Source organism: Salvelinus sp. IW2-2015, linkage group LG24 (genome assembly GCF_002910315.2).
Source record: "Salvelinus sp. IW2-2015 linkage group LG24, ASM291031v2, whole genome shotgun sequence".
NCBI classification, from domain to species: domain Eukaryota; kingdom Metazoa; phylum Chordata; class Actinopteri; order Salmoniformes; family Salmonidae; genus Salvelinus; species Salvelinus sp. IW2-2015.
Window position 1 is genome coordinate 11,012,168 of NC_036864.1, and position 7,424 is coordinate 11,019,591.

Sequence of the window (7,424 nt, forward strand, 5' to 3'; positions counted from 1 at the left end):
GCCGTCAGCCAGTCCGGAGCTGCCGTCCCTCAGTCCGGAGCTGCCGTCCCTCAGTCCGGAGCTGCCGTCCCTCAGTCCGGAGCTGCTGCCCCTCATTCCGGTGTTGCCCCTCAGTCCGGTGCTGCCCCCTAATCCAGTGGGGTTAATTTGGAGGGTGGCCATTTGGAGGAGGCTACCAAAGCGGTAGCTCACCATATAAGACGCTTCTAGCCCCTTCTTATTAATGGTATCTGTTGCTTTTATACATGTCTTACTGCTCGAAAGTCGTTTTAATTCTCACTCAAAACCCCCGTGCCTTATTTTTCAAATTGGCATGTTTTGTTTCTAAATGTCTGCGAAAGAGTGAAGGTTTCATTGAGTTGTGAGATAGTACTTTTGCACATATAACACACTGTGGCTGTGGAAAGGCACTACTCCCAATATACACTACCGTTCAAAAGTTTGGGGTCACTTAGACATTTCCTTGTTTTTTAAAGAAAAGCAAGTGCTCAACTGGCAGCTTCATTAAATAGTACCGGCAAAACGTCAGTCTCAACGTCAACAGGGAAGTGGCGACTCCGGGATGCTGGCCTTCTAGGCACACCATCACGCTGTGTACTACTCCCTGTGAAGGGAGTAGTACACAGCGTTGTACGAGATCTTCAGTTTCTTGGAAGTTTCTCGCATGTAATATCCTTCATTTCTCAGAACAAGAATAGAATGACGAGTTTCAGAAGAAAGGTCTTTGTTTCTGGCCATTTTGAGCCTGTAATCGAACCCACAAATGCTGATGCTCCAGATACTCAACTAGTCTAAAGAAGGCCAGTTTTATTGCTTCTTTAATCAGGACAACAGTTTTCATATGAGCTAACATAATTGCGAAAGTGTTTTCTAATGATCAATTAGCCTTTTAAAATTATCAACTTGGATTAGGTAACACAACGTGCCATTAGAACACAGGAATGATGGTTGCTGATAATGTGCCTCTGTACACCTATGTAGATATACCATTAAATGTAATTTCCAGCTACAATAGTCATTTACAACATTAACAATGTTTACACTGTATTTCTGATCAATTTGATGGTATTTTAATGGACAAAAAATTAGATTTTCTTTCAAAAACAAGGACATTTCTAAGTGACCCCAAACTTTTGAACGGTAGTGTAAGTGAACCCCAAATCCATGTAGTTCTCATCATATTTGCTCCTCTTCAATGGTCCAACGTCCCTGTCTCTTGTTTGGTGCTCTCCCGGGAGAGGGGGCAGTAGCTCTTCGGGTGCATCAGATTCACAACTGTCAGTGTCCATGCTAGCTGGGCTAACAACAAATTTAGAATTACTGATGCTAGCATTGGATGTGCTTGTTGAAGCAGAACAACTTGTGTCTTCGACGGGTGCAGGTGTAGTACTGCTGGTAGTAGCAGTACTACCAGTAGAGCTGGTATGTGTCTCTATGGACACGGGCCTTACTTTTTTAACCATTTATCAATTTTCGAGCAAATGGAATGAGTAGCAGCTATGTTTAGCTACATACGGACCGTTAGTGGAATTCCCACGAGAGAGTAACGGTTAATGTGATTGGATGTTAACCTGTTGAAAGGTCTTACTCACATTGGCTGCGGAGAGCGTGATCACACAGTCTTCCGGAACAGCTGGTGCTCTCATGCATGTTTCAGTGTTATTTACCTCGAAGCGATCATAGAAGTAGTTTAGCTCATCTGGTAGGCTCGTGTCACATGCATGCATGTACGCACGCACAAACAAACACACACACACACACACACACACACACACACACACACACACACACACACACACACACACACACCTTAAACTCCCTACAGTATAAAAGAAAGTCTTCATACTTTGCCTGTTGTGACACATCTCATTATAAGAAAATAACACTTGCACCCCAGGTAACACAGCCTTCCCAATGTTCCTTCTTATCCCAGCAACAGTCCTATTTAATATAGGGTTATGTAATGATTTACAGTGATTTACAGTAATTAGGCCATTGAAAGGTTAACTGCCAGGTCTGCTCCCACGTYCACWGCAGTCAGACAACTCACTGARCMCGGCTCWTTGCCTTTAATACTGATACTTACCACTGATGAAGCAGACCTTCTCGGTCATTGCAAAGAGAACATGGTTCTGACCGAAAAGGTTATTTGTTCATGTGAAAAAGTAGACATGTATTATTGTACACTTACAGTATTTGCAATGCAATGAAAGATACTGTAAGTAAGATTATTCAGGTGTTGCAGAAGTGACATCTTGCTAATCTGGTATGCATCAGAACAAATTAGATTAAAACCCAGTCCTATCTGGTTTTGCATTGTCAATGGACGTTGCTTTGACTGAGACTTCTGTTCACATTGTCAATTAAATTTCATCAACTAGTTGAGTTCTCTTTCACTGGCAAGTCTCGTCATTTCAACTGAGTGATTGATTTAAAAATAATTACATGAACTACTGGACTTTGAATAATTGATACTTTGTTCCCATGACTCCAGCCAYCCTAGTCATAGACTGTTCTCTCTGCTACCGCACGGCAAGCGGTACCAGAGCACCAAGTCTAGGTCCAAGAGGCTTTTAAACAGCTTCTACCCCCAAGCCATAAGACTCCTGAACATCTAGTCCAATGGCTACCCAGACTATTTGTATTCTCTCTCTCTCTCTCTCTCTCTCAGAGATGGACACATACTTAGTCTCTGTGTGGATGAGCTGATCACAACTGAGAGTGCCACACTGGGCTGTTCATAACAATTATGTCCACCCGGCTGCCATGCACAACCCCTCAGGTGAAGTCATAATGGAAACCTGAGGCCGCTCTTTGCAGTCACAGCTATTTATTCACATTAACACTGGAACCTGAGCAGTCAGGGGCATCTGCATGGAGGCCAGGCTAAATACCCATTCCACTGGTCAGAATTGGATACAGAATGCCAATGTATGTGAGGCTATAAGTATATCACTGGTCACACTGTTGTTTATCTTGTCATCTATCAAGCAAGAGTGACGTATGTTTTCAAAATCTTTTGGTTACATCTTCATTAGTCCATTCAAATTTGAAATGCACGCATGAGAATAATTATCCTACATGCCTTTATCCAAGCCGTAGTGGACAGCCTCAGCTGGTTCATTCTATTATAACTAGTTTTTACACCGGGTTCGAATAGATTTTTTTCTGGAGAGGACAGTTCAGACAGATGAGATACACTGTGTCAAAACTAGCTAAGAATAGAGAGTAAGTACCCTCGTTTACAAGACGGAGCTGATCTTACTCCCGGGAAAGGCCTGCCCGCTCCAAGACCTCTCCATCACGGTTGACAACTCCTTGGTGTTCCCTCCCAGAGGTAAAAGAACCTTGGCGTGACCCTGAACAACACACTGTCATTCTCTGCAAACATCAAAGCAGTGACTCGCTGTTGCAGGTTCATGCTCTACAACATTCGTAGAGTACGACCTTACCTCACACAGGAAGCGGCGCAGGTACTAATCCAGGCACTTGTCATCTCCCGTCTAGACTACTGCTACTCTCTGTTGGCTGGGCTCCCCGCTTGTGCCATCAAACCTCTGTAATCTATGTAGAACGCTGCAGCACGCCTGGTGTTCAACCTTACCAAGTTATCCCATGTCACACTGCTCCTCCACACAGTCCACTGGCTTCCACTTGAAGCTCACATCATCTTCAAGACCTTAACCTTATGAAGAAGCAAGGGGAACTGCCCCTCCCTACCTTCAGGCTATGGTCAAACTCAACATCCCAACCCGAGCAATCCGTAGTGCCACCTCTAGTCTCTTGGCCCTCCCACCGCTATGAGAGGGCAGCTCCAGCTCAGCCCAGCCCAGCCAAAGCTCTTCTCTCTCCTGGCACCCCAATGGTGGAACAAGCTTTCCCCTAATGTCAGGACAGCTAAGAGTACCTGCCCAGCTTCCGAACATCTGAAACGCTAATTCTTTAAAGGGTATCTTAAATAAATCTCACAGAATTTACATATGCAACTGTGCAAAGTCTGCAGTCTGCCTGTTATTTTCAGAAGGGGATAAGACGCCAGAACAACAAAGCTTAGCGGAAACAACTAAACCTTATTTATTTAAATCAAATCTAATTTTATTGGTCACAATCACATATTTAGCAGATGTTATTGYGGGTGTAGTGAAATGCTTGTGTTCCTAGCTCCAACAGTGCAGTAGTATCTAACAGTGCAGTAGTATCTAAAAACGTTTCACAACAATACACACAAATCTAAAAGTAAAAGAATGGAATTAAGAATAACACAAAAACATTTCTGGGCTAATAATGTAAGAAATAATAGACAAAAAAGTGAAATACTGCAAAGTTGCTTAGGAGCTAGAAGCAGAGCTGCCATATCTGTCGACGCCATAGCCATAGAATAATTGTAAATAGTTATAGTTGAAAAATCAAATCAAATCTTATTGGTCACATACACATGGTTAGCAGATGTTAATGCGAGTGTAGCGAAATGCTACAACATGGAGTCGTGGTCAGATTTGCCGAAAGGAGGGCGAGGGAGGGCTTTGTATGCGTCGCGGAAGTTAGAGTAGCAATGATCAAGAATTTTGCCAGCCCGGGTCGCGCATTCGATATGCTGATAAAATTTAGGGAGCCTTGTTTTCAGATTAGCCTTGTTAAAATCCCCAGCTACAATAAATGCATCCTCAGGATATGTGGTTTCCAGTTTACATAGAGTCCAATGAAGTTCTTTCAGGGCCGTCAAGGTGTCTGCTTGGAGGGGATATACGCGGCTGTGATTATAATCGAAGAGAATTCTCTTGGTAGATAATGCGGTTGGCATTTAATTGTAAGGAATCCTAGGTCAGGTGAACAAAAGGACTTGAGTTCCTGTATGTTGTTATGATCACGAACACGATTCGTTAATACATCCCCGCCCTTCTTCTTACTATAGAGATGTTTGTTTCTGTCACGATCTTGGAAATTAGCGGGTCAAGGCGCAGTGTGAGTATAGTTCCACATATTTATTTAAATGAAAATAACAAAACAAAATAACAAAACTTACAAAGACCGTGAGGACGTAGTGCCCAAACACACTAACAAACAATCAATATCCCACAAATGCAGGTGGGGAAAAAGCCTACCTAAATATGATCCCCAATTAGAGGCAACGATTACCAGCTGCCTCTAATTGGGAACCACACAAACCACCAACCTAGAAATCTATAAACTAGATAACCCCCCCAGTCACGCTCGGACCTAAACACCATAGAGAACCGAGGGCTCTCTATGGTCAGGGCGTGAGTTTCTGTCTGCGCGATGCATGAAGAAACCGGGTGGCTGTACCGACTCTGAGTACGTATCCCGAGTGAGCCATGTTTCCGTGAAACAGAGAATGTTACAATCTCTGTCTCTCTGGAAGGCAACCCTTGCTCGAATTTCGTCTACCTTGTTGTCAAGAGACTGGACATTGGCGAGTAGTATATTCGGGAGCGGTGAGCGATGTGCCCGTYTGCGGAGCCTGATCAGAAGACCGCTCCGTCTGCCCCTTCTGCGGCGCCATTATTTTGGGTCGCCTACTGGGATCTGATCCGTTGTCCTGGGTGGTGGTCCAAACAGAGGATCCACTTCGGGAAAGTCGTATTCCTGGTCGTAATGTTGGTAAGTTGATGTTGATCTTATATCCAATAGTTCCTCCAGGCTGTATGTGATAAGACTTAAGATTTCCTGGAGTAACAGTGTAAGAAATAATACATTAAAAAAACGAAATACTGTATAGTTTCCTAAGAACGCGAAGCGACCATCTCTGTCGGCGCCATCACAGTCACTGTGTATAGTATAGATAGATGGAAAGATTGATTGATTGCTTGATAGGATAGGATAGCCTGAACATAAGTTGGTTAGGTGTCTTAAGCTCTTGAACAGTTCAACAGCTACTATTACTGTTGGTGGATTATTTTATGCTAATTTAAATTGTTATAATTTATAAGGATAAACATTTGTTTAAGTGGTAGATATTTTAAATGCTACAGCTCTTTAACACTTTCAGCTACAGACATTCGTTGTTATGGTTGGTGTAAAGTTAAGAACGTACCGTAAACTCACTCCACAGCTAGCTTGAAATATCGCCAATTGATCTTTTTCGTTAGCTCAAATGATTGGTACGTTATCAAGTAGGGAGGTCAGTCCACGTGTGTTTGCGAGCAGAGGATCACTGGTTTGAGCATGGTATGGGGATAGGGACAGTGGACGAAGAGTGTAATGGAGTTAAGAACCTACCGTAAGCTCACTCTACAGGTAGCGTGAAATGACACAGATGGAGCTATCAAATTAAATATTTTTCCATAGATCAACGGTTGGTACGTTGTCAAGGAGGGCAGTCACGTGTTTGCTAGCAGAGGATCACTGGTTCGAGCCCGATACGGGGATAGGGACAATAGAGGAAGCTATACTGTTAGAAGCACACTGATGTCTGTTTCATTGGCATTGAATCCGTTATGTTTTAAATGGTTAATAGCTTATAAAGGTTTTAGAGAATTTGAAGTTAGATTAGCTTGAACATTTTAAAGTTGGTCTCAATTGGCCAAGGAGCAGGTGTCACGTTCTGACCTTAGTTCTTTAGTTATTTCTTAGTTTTAGTATGGTCAGGGCGTGAGTTGGGTGGGTTATCTATGTTTGTTTTTCTATGTTTGTTTTTTTCGTTTGGCCTGATATGGTTCTCAATCAGAGGCAGGTGTTTGTCGTTGTCTCTGATTGGGAACCATATTTAGGGAGGTTGTTTTCTATTGTGTTTTGTGGGTGGTTGTGTTCCTGTGTTTGTGTTTGTCACCATACGGGACTGTTTCGTTTCGTTCGTTCGTTTGTCGGTTTATTGTTTTTGTTCTTTGTTCAAGTATCCTTATTAAAATGGATACTTACCACGCTGCACCTTGGTCCTCCTCTCTTTCTCCTAACGATGGACGTTACAAACAGGACCATTTTGAATAGCTATCACTGTATTCCAAATGTTCTCATTCAACACCATGATAATTTATACCAAATGTAAAATACTTATAAACTCAGCAAAAAAAGAAACGTCCCTTTTTCAGGACCCTGTCTTTCAAAGATAATTAGTAAAATCCAAATAACTTCACAGAATCTCATTGTAAAGGGTTTAAACACTGTTTCCCATGCTTGTTCAATGACCCATAAACAATTAATGAACATGCACCTGTGAGACGGTCGTATAGACCATAACAGCTTACGGTATGGCAATTAAGGTCACAGTTATGAAAACTTAGGACACTGAAGAGGCCTTTCTACTGACTCTGAAAAACACCAAAAGAAAAGATGCCCAGGGTGCTCATCTGCGTGAACGTGCCTTAGGCATGATGCAAGGAGGCATGAGGACGATGTGGCCAGGGCAATAAATTGCAATGTTCCGTACTGTGAGACGCCTAAAACAGCGCTACAGGGAGGACAGGACG